This window comes from Parasteatoda tepidariorum, chromosome 6 (genome assembly GCF_043381705.1).
Source record: "Parasteatoda tepidariorum isolate YZ-2023 chromosome 6, CAS_Ptep_4.0, whole genome shotgun sequence".
Taxonomy (NCBI): domain Eukaryota; kingdom Metazoa; phylum Arthropoda; class Arachnida; order Araneae; family Theridiidae; genus Parasteatoda; species Parasteatoda tepidariorum.
The window spans coordinates 34,568,870-34,586,726 of NC_092209.1; the positions used below are offsets into that span (position 1 = coordinate 34,568,870).

Below are 17,857 nucleotides of genomic sequence, written 5' to 3' on the forward strand. Positions count from 1 at the left end.
CTCCCCAAACTACTAGGACCAAATTTCCCAGATTGCGGCTACCCCCTATAATTTGGGGATCATAAATTCGAATCCGTTGAAAAAAATATTTATTTATGTAGAAAAAGAAGTTTTTTATGCCTGATTTCGTGACTTAAATTTTGTTTGCTCTAATTTGGCATATTTTAGTTCACTCTCTCCAAATCATTTAAATCGAGTCGCAGAAAGTGAAGATCCGTTCATTAAATCGAAAGTAATTCGAAGAAGTCCATTTTTTTAAAATTTAATTTTATCCTTACTTCAAGCAGTAGCTTAAAAGCACGTGCAACGTCACATTGGTGCAACACACAAAACAAAACCTTTTTTTTGTTTGTTTATTTCCCATGGAGAAATAACATTCTTCTCATTATGCCCATTTGAGTGGTTGCCATATTATTAAAATATTGTTATTGTTCAATTTTAGTGCACACAAATGCTATTAATATTGTTTACAAAAGCTGCAAAAAATTTTAACATTAGTGTAGGTGTTAGGTAACCAACATTTAAAAATCTTAAATTAAATTAATTAATTTTCCTTCCTTGATTTGCCTATCGTTTTGGTAGTCAGTAATCTATGACCTTTATATGTATTTTTAGATTCTTTGTCATAAGTGAAGTAAAGAAATACAGAAATTAGAATTCGTAAAATTATGTATAAGCTAGGGAAAAAGGAAAAACACGCTGAAAACTTAACGAAACATTGGCGAGAAAAACTGGCTTAAAAACATTAAAACCTATTTGGTTATAGGAAAAACCGGGACGTGGAGATTTCCAACATTTCTTCTGTTAATCAAACTAGTCTAAATGCATTAGTTATTATGTTCTATTACTTACTAGTTTAATACTATTTTGTTATTGGTAAGTAATCTAAAAATTCATATTAAGTTTGAGATTGTTAAACAACTTTGTAAGCGAGCTGATAATGTATCTTATAGATTTATTTCTAATGATTAGTATTAAGAAAGAGCCAACTGAACTGTGTAGGGGATAGGGAGCTGCCCTTGCATCTGAAAGGTTCTGGGTTTGAATCCCGGGCAAGGCATGGATGCTATTTCTTTCTCTGTACTATCTGTTCTTACTGTGGGAGCAACGTTGGCCCACCTAATATGGTGTCCTTGAAAGAGTGTCCAACAAATCTGCCCTGTAAATGCCTTCATGAAGCCCAGGTGTGTCATTCTAAAAAGGTCGGCATTGGGAAAAAAGTATTACGAAAGAACTTAAGACTCATATTTAATCAAACCTTTTTTCCATAATTCTCCATTGGGAAATAACTTTCTCCACATAATGCCCGTTTTCGTCGCTGTCAAATAATTAAAATATTGTTAAAATATAGTTCCCCATCACCTAAATATTTCCCTTTTATTACGACCAACTTTAATATTATGAGATTGAAAATAGTAATGGGAACTGAATTGAGTTCAAATTATTTCAGAAACAATTCAACCTTAGAAAGTGCTGATAAATTGCTTTAAATAATTATTTATTAAAATTGTAATAATAAATTATTGTTTTTAATTATATCTATAATATTTAAAAGTTTTCAATCTGTGAATATTTAAAAACATAACTTACGATTTCTTACAGATATTGAAGGATACAATTATAATGTCCCTAAGGAACAAACATGTCTTGCAGTATGTTATCACAAAAAAGCTTTCATTGGAAAATAATAAATAAAGTTGCGAATATGATATAAATTACAAAAAATAATTGACAAGGAGAAAAACCGAGATGAAATTCTTGAGAAAGTAGTTTTCACTTAAAAAGCGATACGTGAAGGAAATTGCTGATATAAGATATATATTCTATGGAACAGTAACTTTGAAAGAAAGTAATTCTATTATAGTTTACACAAATACTCTTAACATTGTTTACAAATGTTGCTACAAATTTTAACAAAAGTTATAGGTTAGATAGTAATACCAACATTTAAAAATCATAAAATTAAATTAATTAATTTTCTTTACTTGACTTGCCTATTGCAATCACTGACCTTTATATATATTTTTAGATTCTTTGTCATAAGTGAAGTAACGAAATACATAGATCAGAAATCGCAAAATAATGTGTAAGCTAGGGTAAAAAAAAAATCGTACTTAAAACCTGACGAATCATTGACAAGAGTACAAGGTAATTATTGACAAGAAAAACAGGGTGGTAGAAATTTCCGAGATTTCTTCTGTAGATCAAACTAATTTAAATACATTAGTTATTATGGTCTATCGCTTAATTTAATACAATTTTGGTTTTGGTAAGTAATCTAAAAATGTGTATTAAATTTGAGATTACAAAAAAACTTAATACACATTTTTAGTAAATAAGCTGATAATGTATCTCATGATTAGTATTAAGAAAAAAACTTAAGCCTTATATTTAATTACTCTAATATGAGGTTTTAATTTTTTAAAATAAAAAAAATTATAGGTTTATTTTGGTAAATGTGAATACTTTACTAAAAAGATACGTTGTTTACTTTTACATTGAATGACATACATTATTTACATTTTCAATAAAAGCTATATGATATTTACTTTTTCATGAACATACATCCATCTTTTACTTTCTTATTACACGTCATACACTATTTACTTTCTCATCAGATGGCATATTTATTTATTCTTTCCCTGTGCAATGTTTAGAAGTTCTTGGAATTATTAATTTCTTTCCATTTTTTGAGTTTGTTTTTCAATATTTAATCAAATATATCGCTTCCTTTCTTGAATTTTTAAAATTTGTTTTTCAATATTTCATCAAATATATCGCTTCCTTTCTTGAATTTTTTGATTTTGTTTTTCAATATTTAATCAAATATATCGCTTCCTTTCTTGAATTTTTTTAATTTGTTTTTCTATATTTCATCAAATATATCGATTCCTTTCTTGAATTTTTTGAATTTGTTTTTCAATATTTAATAAAATATATCGCCTCCTTCCTTGAAAATTTTTAATTTGTTTTTCAATATTTCATCTAATATAGCGCTTCCTTTCTTGAATTTTTTAAATTTGTTTTTCAATATTTAATCAAATATATCGCTTCCTTTCTTGAATTTTTTAATTTGTTTTTCAATATTTCATCAAATATATCGCTTCTTTTCTTGAATTTTTTAAATTTGTTTTTCAATACTTAATAAAATATTCCTTTCTTGAAATTTTTTAATTTGTTTTTCAATATTTCATCTAATATATCGCTTCCTTTCTTGAATTTTTTAAATTTGTTTTTCAATATTTCATCAAATATATCGCTTCCTTTCTTGAATTTTTTTAATTTGTTTCTCAATATTTAATAAAATATATCGCTTCTTTTCTTGAATTTATAGTTTTGGAGCACTGTTTTCGCTTTCGGTACTTGTTTTAAACTATACTTTCACTGTAATCCATGTCTAGCTATGCTTTTAATTCTTGACGTTAAAGCCATCAATTTCTTAGTTGCATTTTTTTTAAAATTCAATTTTAATTTTTATTTCTCCAACTTCATTCTATTTGTTTTTTGACCGAGTATTGCCTCATAAGCTCAGATATTTTTGAAATTATATTTAAAAACATCCTATATACACTCCTACATTTGAAAGTTTTTCTTTTACTTAGGATTTTTATTTATGACATTGCAAACTTTCGATTTGTTAAAATTTGTTCCGTCTGTCTTTTAGCTAAAAAATGAAATTTTTAAAAAGAAGTAACTACAGACCTTAAGTACATTACTGATCTATATGATAAATATTTCATTAAATTAAATGGAAACCGTCTGTCCTTTCGATAAACAAAGAAAATTTTTTTAAAAAAGTAACTACAGACCTAAAGTGCATTACTGATCTATCTCATGAATCTGTTAAAAATTTTATTAACACTAGATTGCCTAAATAAGTCGTTTCAACTGCTTTTTATTTCAAATAGAGAAGCAATGATGTGACACAATTTCTTAGAATTTTGTACAACATTTTTCTTTTGTTAATATTTACTAATAACTTGTTATATAACTGTAAATGATATAAAAAATATTAAAAATTAATTTTAAACAAATTTCTTAACACATTATTTATTCTTTAACAATCCAGTCATTTTGATTGCTTTTGGGCAATATAGGTATATACTAAGTTTCAGTTTTTCTAGTGTTAAATCAAATGGAAACTAAAGAATTGAATCTACCATTTTTATGTATTCTGAAAGTGAAACTATATTTTTCTGACTAAACACGCACTTAGTATCGCATATGTTCGCATAATAATCACAAAATGAAATACTAAAGATTCGTTAAACTGTACTTTATTCAAATGAATTCAAACAAATGAATTCATTTTCTGTAACTTTGTATAGCGGGGTCACAAAAACATATATATGCATTGGAAAAAAGTTCTATTTTCTCTAGTGTACTAAATAACAAAGACATCTAATTACATGCCAAATAGAGAACTATGCTCTATGTAACTTAAAAAGCATTTACTTCTTTCTCTGTTTTAATTACGGCATATTGTGTAGATTAAATAAAAATGTTTACTTTATGCATAAATTAGCGTTTGCGCATTTTTACTTTATCATCTCTTGCCTTTGAATTCTTTTAAAACGAAATAAAATTAGCTTTAAGTGTTATTTTCAGCTTTCTAGGGTGAGAAACTTAGTTGTTTTCCTTAGCTTATTTTTTTCGTTTGAAAAGTGAAATTAGAAATAAAAACTACAGTCTTTTAATTCTAGGCCTGAAAGTGCTTAAACTTCATTCAATAGACAGAATGAAACTATTACTTTTTCTAAATTCGTTAACAAACACTTGAATACATTAATATTTTTGTGTATTTCTGATAAATGTACAAATTAATTGACAAATAGACCTAGCATTAAATTTGAAGTATTTACAGTTAATTAAAGAACAGCTCAATAAGAGATTTAAAGTTTTTAACTATTTCTTTTCTGAATTATTTTTAAGTTTTTTTATTTATTTATGGATTATAAAGTGTTTTTTCAAAAATTCATTGCATTCCAATTTTAGTTTTTATTTATAATAGTAATAAGTGTCTGGAGAATAACTTATGAAACCTTGAGTTCCTTGAAGCTAGATAACTTTAGTTGAGAGGGCTGATCAGTCAACATCATGACCGTCTAAACAGGGGTTCGAATCCCGGCTTGAAACCACAATCCATCCTCCATTCCTTCAACGCATGAGGAGTTTCCAGTGTCCTGTTCTTCTCATTTGGTGACGTTGGACTATTGGAAGATGAAATTTTTTGTCACGATTTGATGTCAGCTGAACCCATTAAGAATCTAGTATTTCTCACGATATCTCACGATGAATAACACCCCTAGATAAACTAATTAAACCACATTCCACGCTTTGCGTCATAAAAATAACTCAGGCACAAACTAACCTCAATGTCCATTACCTAGCGAAAAATCAAATATTAAATCCAATGTTCAGTTTAAATATAATTTTCATTGTTTTGAAACCATGCTAGCCGAAAATGGTTACAAAACAGTAAAGTTTTGTGTTCACGGTTTCTTAACCCTACTAGCTGTAAATGGTTTTAAATCCATAAAAGTTCCTAACTGTAAACTTTACGGTTAATTGGATGGGTAGACAGATACCGGTTATTTTAACGTAATTTTAAAATGAAAGTTACAACTCTGTAATTGCCGGAAGAAAAAAAAACGATTTCACGTCACGAAAAATCAAATATTGAATCCAATGTTCAGTTTAAATATAATTTTTACTGTTTTGTAACCGCGCTAATCGAAAATGGTTACAAAACAATAAAGTTTTGTGTTCACGGTTTCTTAACCATACTAGCTGTAAATGGTTTTAAATCTATAAAAGGTCCTAACTGTAAACTTTACGAATAATTGGATGGGTAGACTGATACCGGTTATTTTAACGTAATTTTAGAATGAAAATTACAACTCCTTAATTGCGTGAAGACAAAAAAACTATTTTAAAATAAAAATATCTGAGGCATATGATACTTCATAAAAGGTTTCAACATTATCAGATCAATGTTATCTAAGGTTTCAATGTGATTTAAAAGGAATCATGTTTTTATGTTCTTAACAAAACATATCTTAATTTTATCTAAATCAATACTGAAATTCCTCACCCCCTCCAGCTTAACTGTTTAATTTTAAGTGAGAATATTAAGAAATAAAATCCTAATTAAAAGGTGTTAATAATAAAATTTAATTGAATTAATAACAAACTAAAGCTTGTCCCATGTATCAACAATAAAAACTGTGAAATATAGCAAAAGTGATTGTTCAAGAAGTCTAAAATTTGCACATAAATTTAGAAAGAAAAAAGAAACTGCTCACGCATAATGAAATATGAAACAGGAAAAATATATATATATTCTAGAAGCACATAATTAGCTTAGTATTTCAAATAAAAGAAGCGTTTGAAAAACAATTTTGAGATTTTTTATTAAAAAAATGTTTTTTTTTTGTTCCACTCTCTAGGTAAAGGAATAAAAATTTACATATTTATTACCCCATTCAATTCTTAAGTAGGCGTGCGTTGTAATAATTAAACAAGCTAATTAGAGCAGTTACTAGATTATTTTAATTTGAGTTCCTTCATTCATAATAAGAAAAAGAAAGCAAAAAAGACTAAATAAGTTTGAAAAACTGCGACTTAACGGTTCTTTGTCAGAACTATAATTTTTTTTATAGACTGTTGAAAACATATTAAATTTCTGAAAAGAAAAAAATTAAGTATTCGAGTGTTACATTTTATAACTAGTTATATTTTGCAAATATATTGATTTCACATTTAAAAAAAAATGCACATTTCTTCATGATGTTAGTTTTAGTTTTCCACTGACATACTAAAACCGCATTTATGGGGTCGAAACTCTTGTTGGTTGTGGAAAAATAGAGTCCAGTTCTGGAAAAATAGATTTATTTTGGGAATTTTGTGGTAATCAAATGGTTGAATAAATCGAATTTCTGAGACGTTTCGATTCAATTCTGATAGCTTAGCTTTCTCTGCGATCTTTAAATTAGGATTAATAATTTTTTCATTCAATATTATATATATATAGTCNATATATATATATATGTATTTTTTTAATGTGTATGTGAGAGCTCAGCATAATATTAATATTTTTGTTTTTCGCATATCAATAACTAACGTAGATTTAAATAAAAACTAGATTTCATTTACTTCATCTTATTTTATTTTGTCAATTTTCTTATTTTATATTTTATTATTTATTTATTTTTGCTATTGAAAAACAATTTTTTTAACGAACCACATTTTACATAACTTTTAAAATATTCAGAAATGTTGAGATGAAACGTATCTTTTTAGTAAATATCTTTAAGATGTAACCTGAATCATCTTTATACCTTCATATTTTTAATTTTTTTTTGTAATCTTGATCAATATTATCAATATTAGAACTATTTAATATTATCTAGATTGATTTTTAAACTTACCTATTTTAAATTTGAGAATTAGCAACAATAAAAAGCAGCTGCTGGAGTATTAAGTGCTCGATTTATAGAACTGAGAATTATATTCGCAAGAATTTTTGATCTCAAATTTTTATGCTGTAGTAATGCTTTTTATCATTTAGGAATATTTATTTAATGATCCGTGTTTTAAAAAACCTTTAAATATTCAGAAATGTTAGCATAGATTCCAAGAGGAAACGTCAATTTCAAAAAGAATTTGCATCTTTACACTTTAGTGTGTTTTTAAGATTTTTCTGAAATATTCAGTTATTTTTAAACTTGAATCTTTGCTTTTGCAGAATAATAATAATAAAAATCAAAAGTACTAAAAAATATATTTCATACATTTTTCACTAACATTTTTTATGGGGTTCTAAAGATTTTTTCTTTTCAATGATAATTTTAATTGACTGTGTTTTAAAATATTCAAAAATATTTAGGTGAATTTCAAAGAATAATAACTAATTTCAAGAAATTTCTCCAGTTTTATAATCGCGTTTGTTTAGATTTCTCTGGAGTTTTTTTTAAATTTTATCTATCTCCGATTTTATGCTAATACATTTTGATATTTAAAAATGAGAACGATAAGAAGCAAAGCTTATTAAAAATTAACACACTTTATGCTTTTATATTCCTTCGATTCAGCAATAAAATAACACACTTTATTTTATTGCTGAATCGATTAGTTATACTTTGCAAACAAATTTTTAAGAAATTTACGTAAAAAAACTTTAAAATGTTCAAAAATGTTAAAGTGGTATTTATGTTCCAAGAAATGTGAATTTTTTCCTTTTCTTCCTTTTCTTAAATGCATTTAAATTAGAAAAAAGAAGAAAATTCTAATTACTAAAAATGAAACTTAAAAAATTTTTTTCTCTCGAATTTTTTTGTCCATTGCCGATGATTTTTCTTTCTTTTTTTTTTGAAAAAAATTACTTATTAGTTTAAAAAAACTAATTAACTACTATGTATTTTTAAAAAAATAAATATTTCTTTATGTCTTGAAGAGAAATGTAGTAATAGGTCACATTTTTCTATGGGTGGCAGTTTTGCATCCGACTATTCCTTAGTATCCTTTTATGTACTTTTCTACTCAATAACTGCACAATACTTAGAAACATATCTTTTTTCACCAAAAAGGCTTTTTTAAATTTTTGAAAATTTGGATTTACATATTATTGCTCATAATTTGGTAGAAGGCACCTGTGTGAACATTGGAATTTTTAAGTGGTATCGTCTATAAATGAGAAAGATACATATATCTTTCGTATTAAATTCATACAGATGAAACAAGCTTTTACGAACTCTAAATTGCACTCTAAATTAGCAGTTTTCATACTTTAAAATTTGATCAATTATTTTTTTTTCCAATTTACTTAAAAACTTTCCAGAGCATTTTAGTTTATGTTGTAATTAAATTTTTTATCAATAGTTTTTCATTAATCAAATGTTAAACTAAAAATTTTTAAGATAATTTCTGCCCAAGATGCCTCCATTTTTGTTTTAAAAAATTGCATTTGCAACATGCAGCAGTTATGTTTCAGCTCATAAATGTTGAAAAAAAATTGATGAAATCTCATACTCAAGCTAAGGTTAAACAAAGATATCAGTCAAACTAATAATGTCGTATGTTAATAAGCAATTAAATTTTCAATAATTTTTAAGTACTTATTAGAATAGTAGTAAATAATGATAATGAAGTTTATGTGATAGTGATGACATTCTCAGAAAAACCTTATTAAATATTATTTTTAACTCGAAAGTTAAAAATTCTTGCATTCTTGTTTATATCTGGACTTAGACATCTTGAATTCAAAACAATACATTTGAAAACCATTGTTCAATTTGGTTCCATTGATAAATAATTTAATTTTTTTAATTTTGTCAAAAATATTAATTTTATATGTGCATTGAGTTGTATTCTTAGTAATTCTACCAGTCTCTAGTGATGAAAGTTTGATAACTAATTTTTCCTTAAATTTAAAAATGTCTTTTTTTTTTTTAAAAAAAAAAGGAAAAATTTATGATTAGTAGGACTAGGTACGTCATTCTTTCTTAAGAATTAAGCATCATAATCTCCAAATCTATTAACAACTTCTAACGAACTCTACCAACATAATACACCTATTTCCTTTCTTTTTTTTAAAAAAAAAGAAGAAAAAATTATTACTTAGACATTGCTGTCAAGAAGTTGCACTCAATTTATATCGATCTGATTATAGTTGCAATTTAACAATGGGAAAAAAGTTACTAAATAATAAATGAGAAAATCCACTTAAAGTAAGTTCACATTACCCTCTTCTCCTCTTCTACTTTCCATCACAAAACATGCAATATTATTTAGTATATTTGAAGAATTATGTTCCTTGCATATTTGATTTCCTCAGTTCTTAATCCAATTCGCTTGATAATATTTGCATGCGAAACGATAACTAATAAGCAATAGCAATTTTTTTAGTTTGTTTATTACTTATTAGAATGAAAAATTTAAAAAAAAAATTGAAGCTTGGATTTGTTGAAAATATTTCTTTCCTTCCATCATAAAATATACTAAATTATTTTCTATTGAAGAATTTTGTGTATTTAAAGGAATTTGCATACGTAGCTTTTCAAAATCTTAATTTTCAAGCATCTAATTTATTGCCTAATTAAGGTTATGGATTTTATTTATGAAAAATTTAAAAAACAATTTTTTTTAAAATATCTATTATATTTATATAAAAATCTAAGCTTTATGCTTAATTTATTCCAACCCTTAAGCTTATAATTCTACTAAACGACACATACGCCCATCTTTAAGCTCAACATAGATTTAATTAAGTCCTTTTCCACAGCTCTTTATTTACTTTTTTTTTTTCGAAAGTGAAATTCCGCAAAACAATTCGAGCTTACACGCGAATACCGTTTGCTACCAACATAAAAGATTTATCTATAATAGAAAATGTCCCAAAAACGAGTGAAAAGATTCCAGAATAAGGACAGAAGGGGGTAGGAGTGTGCCACGGCACTATTTTACGTACATTCCATCAATCATGCTCCTTAAAAAGGTCGGAGTTGAGGGGTATTCCAAAATGTCACCTGACTTCAATGCCACAGAGTCCAGCGGTGCGTAAAAATTGGTACGCCCGGGAAAAAAGAGGTTGGGAGGGAGGGGGAGAGCTTGTGGGGGAGCGTGGGTGGTGGTCGATGAATAGTGGTTAAATTCAGGGCCCCGTAAAAGTGTCAGTCGCAGAAGGCGCGCCATATCTTCGGCCCCGGAAAAGGTTGTCGTTTGACCGTTTTTGGGAGCAGGATAAGGAAAAAAAAATTAGTATAGGTAAGTATGACAAAAAAAAAATGGCACATGTTCGCTTTTTTGCGCAGCAGGGCGAGGAAATTCTGGTCGTGAATTATTATGTCTCGGAACCTGTTTCAAGCAGTGAATAAGATGGTTCCGGGTTATGAATGACCAGGCGCAAATTTAGAGTTTTTAAAAAAAATTATGCAATAAATTCAAATGCAGTATTTGGTGCACTTTATTGCGCAGTTGGGGTGAAGATTAATTTTGAAAACTGAAAAAATTTAGATTATTAATTACTAAGTAAAATTCAGAATGAGATATTTGATTTAAAAAAAAATTTTGCGCTGAGGAAAAAATTTTAAAACCTCCAAAGACTGAAAAAAATTATTATTTATTTCAGAATTTCGAAGTTTATAAAATTTAGGCAATAAATTTAAAAGAAATATTTGAAAAATACTCTTGCAATATTTCCACACTGAAAAAATTCAGGATCAAGTTACGGTATTAAGTACCGGCACTTTGAATGCATCAATTCGTTGCAATGCAACAACTCGTAAAATTCATTTTACCGTAAAATATCATATCGCAATTCTTACTGTAATATTTCTTTAATTAGAATGCTTCTTAATGATTTTTACGGTAATTGTAACAGCAAAAGTTTTTCAAAACTTCGGTATTTCAGAATTTTTTTCCGTAACTTGTTCTGGTAAAAATGAATTTTACGGTAAAATGTATTGACACACTGTGTGCCAGTATTTTCGAAAAAGTACCATAATTTGATCCGGAATTTTTTTCGATGCAATTGCAGTAGAGTGTGGATTTCCTTTTTATTTTTAAAAGCATTTTTTTTATCATTATTTTAAACAAATTTCCAAAGTTGTTTAAAAGTTCGGTGCCTGCCATTCGAAAAAAAAAAGTTGCTTAAAAAACATTTAAAATGCAAAGGAAATTAAAAAATGAAAGAAAAAGTTGTTTAAAAAACATTTAAAATGCAAAGGAAATTAAGAAATGAAAAAAAAAGTTTTTTAAAAGACATTTAAAATGCAAAGGAAATTAAAAAATGAAAAGAAAAGTTAAAAAACATTTAAAATGCAAAGGAAATTAAAAAATGAAAAAAAAAAGTTGTTTAAAAAACACTTAAAATGCAAAGGAAATTAAAAAATGAAAAAAAAAAGTTTTTTAAAAAGCATTTAAAATGCAAGGGAAATTAAAAAATGAAAAATAAAACTTACGCAATTTGTTTAAAAGCAAACATATTTACATTTCTAACTGTAAGGATGGATTTTCATTCTATTTATTTACTGTGCTCATTTTATATCATGCAGATATACCAATAAATAGTTTAAGGCTACACAGTACCCTAAAATTCGCAAAAATATGCAAAAAAATATTTTTGCATTTTTGGGTGGCTAATGTGGTTGGGAAGCAAGTTGAAAAATTTTGCATCTGAGATCTAATTAGTTTTAGAGATATTAGGATTTTTCCGAGTTGTGTCAGACTCACAATTTGACAAGCGAGGGGGCGTGGTTAGTTTCGTTTTCTTTTAAATCTAATTTTAAAACTTTTTTTTTCAAAAAAAGACTTATTTTATTTCGATGATTATTAATTTTCACTTTCTCCAAAAGTTATCAAATTTCACTTTCACTTCTAGAAGCATTGTTGTTTATTTATGTTCGGTGTTTGATGGATGCGTTCTAAAGTTGTGTTTTTACTAAATTTTTATTTATAAAAAGTCTTTTTTAAGACTAATATTTTTTAATTTATAAATACATTCGTAACAGAATATTTGTTATACTTGATTGACTGAATATTTATATAATTATGCTAGCTATTTCTTTAATCCTATTGCTTTGTTTGTCTAAACCAATGTTACGTGTATTTTAGCCGATACAGGTTACATATAAATTTTAAATGTGAAAAAATATAATACTATTAATATTCAAGTAAATTAGTGTTTTTGGACCAGCAATAAGTTTGTTTATAATATATTAAGAAAGTAGGACTGTACAAGCATTTTTAGTTTTGGTTTTATGGTTCTCTTTACTTTAAATGTCATTTTCTCAGACTTTCTTTTTTGTTGATGCCACTGTTTTCGATTCCCTAAGGCTTTTTTCCCTTTAAAGATAAAGCCTTGAAATTTTTTGTAGAAACTTTTATGTATATACAGACCAAAAGTTAGTATGGATTTCAGTGTGAGATGTATACATTTTTTTTAATAAAAATTTGAAGTTGGAGTTTTTAGAATTTTCGGGTTTTCCACGTGTTTAGTAACGATAAAAATAATTAAGATTCAACTAAGTATCAGAGCATCAAATCCATACTAACTTTTGTTCCTAATAATCTAAGATATTTATATTATTTAAAATAACTGAAAAATTTTGAAAATTAAAAAAGTTATAAAAATTTAAAAAAATCTTGAATTTTTTAAAAAAATTTAAATTTTTTAAATTGTGGTTTGTCGATTTCCCTTTTCTTTTTGAAAATCAGTTTAATAATATAATACAAATGAAAATCTATTATTACTTTTAATATTACAGGCCTTAAAAAATTTTTTTAAAAAAGGGTACCGTGTAGCCTTAATAAAGCAAATCAGTTCAATAAGACAACTGTACACTATCACTCTTTTCTAGATTTTTCTCAATCAGGAGTGAGATTGACTACTGAGATTTTTATCACAACTTGCTCTAGATAAATAAATAATCTCAAAGTTTTAAAAAAAAAAAAAAAAAAAAAATTTACACTCAAATGTCTGTAGATCCGAAATTTAGAGAATCCCATTTCTTCATTCTTGGAAATTCGGCATGGCGGTTGTAACTGAAATTTATATTTCAATTAATTTTTTTTAAAAATACAGTGCATAAAAACTACTGGGTATAACAAATTTAAATAAAATAGATTAATAAGAAAGAAAGCCGTAAAATCGACAAAAATGGGATTTTAACAAAAACACCTGTGCTTGTAAACGATTCCCCTGCGTACCTCTTCAACCACACTCCTGTTTCAAGGTAAATTTTCATGACTGCCTTGACATGCTACTATTTTTCTCACCCCAGATATTGTTGAGATCTAGTTTGGAATTTCATAATTCCTAACCACACTGCAAAAATTTTCGGATCAAATTGCGGTAATAAGTACCGGTATATACTCAGATGCCGATACTTTTTCCATCAAAATTCATTCTCATTGGAGCATGTTACGGAACAAAAAATTCGATATACAGTAATTTTTTCTACAAGAATTACCGTAAAATCACTGAATCACTCAAACTAAAGGATTATAAATGTTTCAATAAAAAGTACGGTATAATATTTTATGATAAGAATAGACTTTATGGTCAAATGGATTTTACGGATGATGCACTCAAAATGCCGATACTTTATGCGTAATTTGCTTCAGAATTTTTTATTGAGTTTACTTGCTTGCACATATATAGTACGTGCATATCTATAGTTTCGCATTACCGTATTATATTCTACACTTAATTACAATTTGCGTAGCCCTGTCTTATAGCGTTATTCATAAATTTTGTTGAACATTTTAAATTTATTTCGAAATTAAAAAGTATTTCTTTATCCGACCAAACACTCCATGGGTTTTTTTTTCCTTCATAAACTCTCCACCTTTAAATGTGTTTATAAAAATTAATTTCCCCGTTTTCTAATCACACTCCAGAACACTCCACATTACCGCAAAAGTTATCCACCTTTCCTCATAAAAACGTAAGCAAAGAAGCTGATAACAGTGATAAATATGTCGCGACAACAAAGGTACCTAGCTACTTCCACGAAGTGATTATAATGTTTATTTTTAGACCACATCTGCTTCTAGAAAAAAAGAAGAAGATCCTTTTAGCAGCCATGGTTTCTGCAGAGCTGATTACACCCACTTCTAGAGCATTAGTCTTTCTCTATTACAATCACCAGACAGTGCCAAAGATGCAACAGTGAGTTATAACCCCTTTCTTTTGACGGATTTGTGCTCTCCTATTCAAAATTGTTGATGCCTTTGTGGTAGATAATAGATTGAATGCTAAAAGCCACAGATTGTGTTTGCAAAATCTTTGTTTTATCGTTTGTGTAGGGCGCAGAGACAAAAGCTTCCTTTTTAACGATGCCAAAAAGAGATTTAAGCATGCTCTAAGGTCCATTGGGGCGGTTAAAGTTTAGTGAGATTGCGAAGCATTTAAGCTGTTTATGCTTTTGTGGAAATTATGTGTCTAGGTTTGTGTTGAAAAGGCAGACAGTTTCTATATTCCGATGCTGTCGCGTAGCGGAATGAGCCTTTTCCACTTATAAATCCTTTTATAACAGGATTTCTATTTTATGCTTTATTGTGTTAGGATTCAAACAGTCAAATAACTATAAAGTTAAATGTATCTGCTGAATTAAATATTTATGTTAACTCAGAAGGCTTTAAAAATAAATTTCTTTGATTGTTTTCCGATTGTATTAAAATTGTTATAAAAAACTCAATTGCGATAAGTTTCGCGAGTTTTTATTTTTAAATATATAAATTTTTTATGCATTATATTTTTTAAATTCAAAATTTACGCAACTTATTTTAAATTCAAAAATATATGCTTATAAAATAACAATATAATTTGAATTTTTTTTATGTTTTGTGTAAGGACTGAAATATTTTTTTTCATTAAAAAAAATTGCATATCTAATTAAAAAAAAAAAAAAAAAACATTACAAATTTTTTTTCAATTTTTATTAAACTGAACATGCACAGTACAAAGATAGGCAAGCATCACAAAACCTTCATCGTTTTTAACGAAGTCATTTCCTAGCATAAACTCCGGCAAAAATTTCGTCAATGTGACGAAATAACAATCGTCACTTATTCGAGGAAATGGATTTCCTCTGAATTAAAGAAATATTTCGTCACCTTATTTTCTTTCCGAAAAAAAAAGAAAAAAAACTTGTTGTAACGAATAATCACTTAATCGTGGGCACCATAATGGTGGATCGAAGTCACTCTAACAACACAAGAAGGATAGAGATACACATAAATTCGAACCCGGGATCTTCCTAGTACGAGGCCAACTCCTCGACCCTCACACAGGCTGGTTTGCTTCATCCACTTTATTTTCTATCATTTCGTCATTTTAGTTAAAATTCTCCCACTATGCGCTATGATAAGTTTTGAGTAGCGGAAATATTTTAATCCTAAATTGGAGAGTTCATATTTCGCCACAAATCAAGTGATTTCGTGACGAAAAAATTCTGAAAAATAATGAAATACTCTTTAAGGATTGCTAAATCGTCAAAAGTGAGAATTTTATTTCTAAGAGTGCCCGTTCAAAAAATATTCTACTAAAATCATGCCAAACTTTGAATAGGGGAGAGTGGGGTCAATTGTAACATTTTTTACATAACTATTTTTAACTAGCGAAAAATCCAATATATTATTAGTATTAATTGACAGACGAGTAAAGTAGACTATCCTCTACTAGAAAAAAAATTAAATACCTTATTTTAAATGTTATTATATTAGTTATAACAATTTCTGACAGTCATGCACTTGTTACAATTGTCCCCACTTACGGGGTCAATTGTAACAGTTCATAAATTCAACTAAAACATAGTTAACTATACATATTATCATAGTTGTGATATATTTTTTTATTGATCAAAATAGTAGTGATATTTTAGGAGTAAAAATAATAATGAGCAGAGACCTAAAGGGTTAAACTTTTAACTTTAAGGGGTTAAAAATTTTAATTTATGCTGTGAAAGGTGACAAATAAAATAATGCACATGCAACATAATATAAATGATATAGGAAACTATTGGTGGTTCTTAAAGAGTTAAGTAATGGTTTGTAAACATAAGATTATTTATTTTCAGCTGTTACAATCGTCCCTTTACTTATTGTTACAATTGTCCCCAAGACGCCATTTCAGCTTCATTTGTTAAAAACAATGCTAGTTAATTAGCAAAACTAATTTTTTTTTTATTGAAATGTTAATTAAGGTGTCCACTTACATATTCGGTTAATAATTTTTATTTGTTTAAACAAAATTACTTTGTTACAATATAATATTCTAATACCAAAAAAAGTACTTACGTAGCGTGAAAATATCTTTTGTGATGTAACTCTTTCAAAAGTACATAAAAATGGTTGCCAGCAGGGGTGTACATGTAGATTTATTAAATACACCTTGTGCGCCACCTAGGAACCAAATCTAGAACCGGACACTCGAAATTTTTGCTCTGTTACAATCGTACCCTGTTACAATTGACCCCACTCTCCCCTACTGTATCTAAAAATGTTGTCTCACCTGTAAAATTTTGAAGTTAAATTACTATGGCAAAAAAATTGCTTGATTTCTAAGGGTGTTGTACAAGATAAACAAATGTGCACATCATTTAAAAAAATTAACAACCTCTAAAGAAATAATCACATTTATTACACTTTTTTTTTCTTCAAAAAAGCTAGGTTAGAATACATAAGAAATAGATAAAAACACAAAATTTATTTTTTCATAAACTTCTAGCACTTTGGATGTCTACTGTCTTAATGAACTCAACTTTATTGTATGTTAATTTGACTTAAACACGGTTTTTATTTTTCTATAGTTAAATGAAGAATTTAATTTGAATGACCTACGTGCACTTGCATTTTTTGGCAACTGTATGTAACGTAATAAAAGTGTCGGAAGACAAGTAGTTAATTTTACTCAATCATTGTAACTGTCATTTGCTTTGTGATTAGATTTAAATTATTTTTTTCTCATAATTATTTATTGTTTTAACCCTTAAATAAACATCAAGACGTGAGAAGCTATTGAATTTAAGATTTATATTTGTAGGCAAGATTAAGTGCCACGTGTGGCTATAAAAATAGTTATCTCTAGTTCTCCTGGCATCAGAACTGTAAGTAAAATTACCTTTTAGAATTGAATCAGAAATGTTTACATTAACAGATAACATTTTAATAATTTATTAAATTTCATGATTATTTTCAAATCCAATTGAAATTTACCGTTTTGCTTCTTTGAAGTTTTATTTACTGATTTAATAATCTATATTAATTATTTACTGATTTAATGATATAGCGCGCGCTAGTTTTTCTTTTTCATTTCGAAGATTAAAATTTTTTTTCGGGGGGGGGGGGTATCAGT

The 17,857-nt window shown here is 27.4% G+C and overlaps 1 long non-coding RNA gene across 2 annotated transcripts in view; it reads left to right on the forward strand.

Annotated features, from left to right (window-relative positions):
* The first annotated feature begins 14,519 nt into the window (after nt 1–14,519).
* Nucleotides 14,520–17,857, forward strand: part of LOC122269141 (uncharacterized) — a 149,476-nt gene continuing 146,138 nt past the window's right edge. The window contains exon 1 of one of the 2 annotated variants that reach the window (XR_011636991.1): nt 14,520–14,671. This is a non-coding gene — a long non-coding RNA (uncharacterized lncRNA). The remainder of the gene's footprint in view (nt 14,672–17,857) is intronic. The other variant, XR_006225000.2, reaches the window with a different exon arrangement.